The sequence below is a fragment of the Impatiens glandulifera genome, chromosome 6 (assembly GCF_907164915.1).
Source record: "Impatiens glandulifera chromosome 6, dImpGla2.1, whole genome shotgun sequence".
NCBI lineage: Eukaryota > Viridiplantae > Streptophyta > Magnoliopsida > Ericales > Balsaminaceae > Impatiens > Impatiens glandulifera.
Genome location: NC_061867.1, coordinates 52,072,063 through 52,077,256, shown reverse-complemented (window position 1 = coordinate 52,077,256; position 5,194 = coordinate 52,072,063). Strand labels below are relative to the sequence as shown.

At 37.2% G+C, this 5,194-nt stretch overlaps 1 pseudogene; it reads left to right on the top strand.

Moving 5' to 3' along the window:
- The first annotated feature begins 1,278 nt into the window (after nt 1-1,278).
- On the top strand, nt 1,279-3,331 carry LOC124943838 (annotated as a pseudogene).
- Nucleotides 3,332-5,194: the final 1,863 nt, after the last annotated feature.

Here is a 5,194-nt window from a genome sequence, read left to right as displayed (position 1 = left end):
TGTGTATATATATCAATGAGACAAATTATATTAAAGTTTGTGGTGAAAGTATATATACTTGATATTACAACCTAAAGTGTGACATTTTATTTAAATTAATATTTTTTATAAAAAAATATCTCGTTAAATCAATTAGAATTACGTATAGAAAATTTACTAGTAAGTAATAGAAAATAAAACTACAAAATTAACACAAATAATTGATGATATATATATATATATATTAAAATATAATAACATTTTACGAAATTAAAATTTCTAACGGAAATATTTCAACAATAATACAATTTATTGAGTTCACTTTAAGAATGAACTCATTTGAATTCCTAAACGATAAGAGTTGAAATAGAGCCAGCCGAATTAACCAATGAAACAACATCGAGAGAATTTCTATTAAATATTCTGAGCAGCAGTTAAAATTATCTTTAGCCGAGTGTTAGTAAGCGACGCCGAAAAAAGTATTGTCTAATGATAATTTACCATATACATATATGACCGAAATAGTAAGATACTCGTACAAATCATGGGAGGATACATATAGGAGACCATCCATAGTGAAGATCAAATCAAATAACTCGTTATTGAAATTTGAAGAATAACTCTAAATCCGACAATTTCATCTCCTTTACTGCTAAAAATGGGACGGACTCGAAAAAACATCACCAACACAATCGGAGTATATAAGCAACAAACAACCCACCAAAGATTTGGAGAATTATCCGGATCTAAAAATCCGGAATAAAAAATAAGATGTCGCATCGAATAAAATACAACACTAACTCAAATCTAAGTGGTGGAAAAAAACTGGGCACCCTCCAATAAAAAAAAACCATCGAAGGAAAAAAAATATTGTTTTTTCAACTTCTCTATAATTTTTTAATAGAAACCCGTTTTACCGATCATTTGAGTGGGTGTGTCCTTAATTGCCTAGAAAAGCCATACCAGAAAAGAGAAGAAGATAATTCATTTTTTTTTTCTATAAATTCTTGTTAAAAATTATTTTCACTATACTCTTATCTTTATTATCCGTATATAAAATTATAATTAAAATATCAAAATAATGAAAAACCAAGAAAATAAATTATTAAGTTATTGAAATTATAATTAAATCCAAAATAAAATCGAATAAAAAGAATTTGAACATACAAAACATTACAAATAAACAAGGAAACGAGGTATATGAAAAAAAAACATTGGTATCATATTATATCTTTCACAGATATGCAAATCTTCTTATAAATTCCAGTCCAACCAAATCAATATTACATGCAAATCAATATGGCACAAAGAGGGCTCTCTTGTCTAATTCTTTTGCCTCTGTTTTTCTTCTCATGTCCAATTCTTTCATCGTCATCTTCTCTGCGGACATCAAAGGTTAATTCGACGAGTACGGAAGTAGAGAGGATTATCAAGAGTTTAAACTTGTTTCCCAATTCTGGCGTCAACTCCGGTGACCCATCTTCCCGTCGATTACCCAATGCATTGTCATCATCATTGGTCGAACGGCAATTCCGCCTCCCAGCCCTTGGTGATCATAATTTGGGTCATTACGCCGGCTATTATCGACTTCCTAACTCGATAGATGCAAGGTACATGAGTTTTTTTTTGAAAATGCAACATTAATTGAACTCCAAATTGGTAGAAATCCAGTTTTATAATATTTGTAATGTACTCAATCATTTACCCTTGTTTGGATTGGGTGATTCAGGATGTTTTACTTCTTCTTTGAGTCGAGAAGGGGTATGAGTAATGACCCAGTTGTGATATGGCTGAATGGAGGACCTGGAGCCAGCAGTTCAATTGGTCTGTATTATGAAAACGGTCCTTACAAGATAATCGACCAATCTCTTATCTGGAATGACTTTGGTTGGGACCAGGTGTCGAACATAATCTATGTCGACCAACCGACAGGCACCGGTTTCAGCTATAGTTCAGATGACTCTGATATTCGTACCGATCAAGAGAGTGTTAGCAATGATTTATATGACTTCTTGCAGGTCTAATTTCTTAGCTAACTTCTAAACAAACAATCAATCAAGCAAACTAATCTTATTATTATTATTATATATGTAAGGTATTTTTCGATAAACATCCTCAATATTTGAGGAACGATCTCTACATAACAGGAGAATCATATGCCAGCCACTATATCCCTGCCTTAGCCTCTCGGATTCACAATGGAAACAATAACAGAGATGGAGATCACATTAACCTTAAGGTAATATTTATTAATTAATTCATTCATCTTTTTGTTAATAATTTATTTATACAAATACAACAGGGTATTGCTATTGGAAATGGATAGACAAACCCTGCAATTCAGTACAAGTCATTTATAGATTATGCTTCAAATATGAGACTGATAACAGAAACTGAAATCAGACGTGTTGCCAAATTGCTACCAAAATGCGAGGAAGACACAGCTAGATGCAGTAATCTTTCTCTTTTTTACAATATATTTATATATATGTTGTTTCAATATTCATGATCATGTTTTACAAAATAAAATTTAGATGCATGGATAGGAGGAGAAGGAGAGAGCTGTATGGAAGCATATTCTTCTTGTACTGCCATGTTCAATCGTTTATTGAAATATTATGGTTCTAATAGAAATGTAAGGAATGAATGAATGTTACATTTTATTTATTTGTGTTGCAAGTGTAACAATATGTGTGATGCTTACAGTATTACGATATTCGGAAGGAACGTGTGGGTGAAATGTGTTATGATTTCTCGTATATTGAAAAAATGTTAAATAAGGCATCGGTTAGAAATTCCATTGGAGTTGGGAATATTCGGTTTCTATCCTTGAACAAAATTGTTTTTCATGCGATGATTAATGATTTTATGAGGAATCATGCAGTGGAAATTCCTAGGCTTCTTGAAAATGGAATTAAGGTTTTGATATATGCAGGAGAATATGATCTCTACATGAATTGGATTGGTAATGAATTATCTTTTCTTATTTCTTTCTTTCTTATTAGACCAATTAATTATTAACTCACAATAAAACTATTCCAGGAATCTATAGGTGGGTTTCTGAGATGAATTGGTTTGGTCAAAGACGATTCAATAATAAAGACTTAGTTTCATATGTAGTCGATCGTGCTATGAAAGGAGAACTTAAAGAATATGGACCTCTGACATTCCTTAAGGCAAGAAATCAAAACACACATATATATATATTCATATTGTTTACATGTTTTGAATAATTTGTGTTATTGATCAGGTTAATGACGCGGGGCATATGGTTCCTATGGATCAACCGGAAGCGGCATTGAAGATGCTGGAAAGATGGACACAACAAGGTACCCTTATGTCAAGAGAATAAGGCGGGTGATGCAGCGTGCGTGGCTAGGATGAACCTTTATCAAGATTCGTTGATTCTTACGAATACCGAAATTGATAGATATTGAGGAAACCTCGTTTTCTGATTAATAATCCTCCCCTAACAAAGTGTTTTAAGATCCTTTAAATACTCAAACCCTAGCTTGCAAAAGAAATAAACAACTTTTAATAAATTGCAAAAAACACCCGAAACTAATAAAAAATGCGATTTTGAGCCCCTAAACGTTTCCGCCCGAAAAAACACTAGGCAATCGTCGAAATCTGACACTTGCGAGATATTTTCGGATGCTGCAACTTTCGCATAAACGCCTCTTCGACTCGCACCGCATCATTCCCCCCAGGGTAGAAAAGATTCGTCCTCGAATCTGGAACCGCATCATCCTCATCAGAAGAAGACTCACCCACAAAAGGAACAAGATGCTTCACATTGAACACATCAGAGGTACGCACATGGCTGGGAAGGCGTAAACGATAAGCATTGGGGTTGATCTTCTCCACAATCTCAACAGGACCAATCTTCTTAGCAGCAAGCTTGTTATATTCATGAGCTGGAAAACGATCCTTAGTCAGAATAGCCCACACAAAGTCACCAACTTCAAAATCAACAGCACGCCTTCTCGAATCAGCCTTCTCCTTGTACTTGGCAGTAGCAGCAACCAAACGGTCATGAGTGGTCTGATGAACCTGAGCCAACTGACCAACAAAATCCGCAGCAGTGGAATGAGGACGCACCTTGCTGGGCAGCGCTAACAAATCAAGAGGAGCACGCGGAGACAGCCCGTAAATCACATGGAAAGGACTGAAACCAGTGGAGCGATTAACAGCATGATTGTGAGCAAACTTCCCAATGAAAGGGCGAAGAGCCTGGTTCATCACACGCATAAAGGTGCTAGGAGCATTCGACAGACCAAACGGCATAACCAGCCACTCATATAAGCCCTCACGAGTCTTAAAGGCAGTCTTCCACTCATCACCCATGCGAATACGAATCTGATGGTATCCACTCTTGAGATCCAGTTTGCTAAACACAGAAGCACCACCCAACTGATCCAACAAGTCATCCAACCGGGGAATAGGAAACCGATAACGCACTGTAATCTTGTTGATAGCACGACTATCAATGCACATACGCCAAGACCCATCCTTTTTTGGGGTAAGAAGGGCCGGGACAGCACAGGGACTAAGGCTCTCTCGAATGTGTCCCTTAGCCAGCAAGTCCTCCACCTGTCTACGCAACTCTTCATGTTCTTTGGGACTCATGCGGTAATGAGGACGGTTGGGTAGGGCAGCACCTGGAACCAAGTCAATGTGATGCTGGATATCACGCAAAGGAGGTAAGGCACAAGGCAGATTCTCAGGAAAAACCTCTGCAAACTCCTGTAACAGCGGCTGCACTGGAATAGGCACCTCAGAACTAGCACCACATGTAATCAGCGAACAAAATAGAGCAAACACCATGCCCGATTCGACCATGGCGGTCTGAAAAGGACCCCGAGACAACAAGGTGGTAGGGGGGGACGCATGATGAGTGGGGGCAGCACCCTTCTTGGGCTGATTTGGCATCAACACAATCTTGGTACCATGAAATAAGAACGTGTAGGTATTAGCACGCCCATCATGTATAACAGAATGATCAAACTGCCAAGGGCGACCAAGTAAAAGGTGACAAGCATCCATAGGAACCACATCACAATATACAGCATCACGATAATGGGAACCAATGGAAAAATTAACAAGTACGCGCTTGGAAACTGTAACATCCGTACCTTGACTCAGCCAGGACAGACGATAAGGCTTGGGGTGAGGTTCAGTGGACAGACCCAACTTCGAAACTGCAACCTCAGAA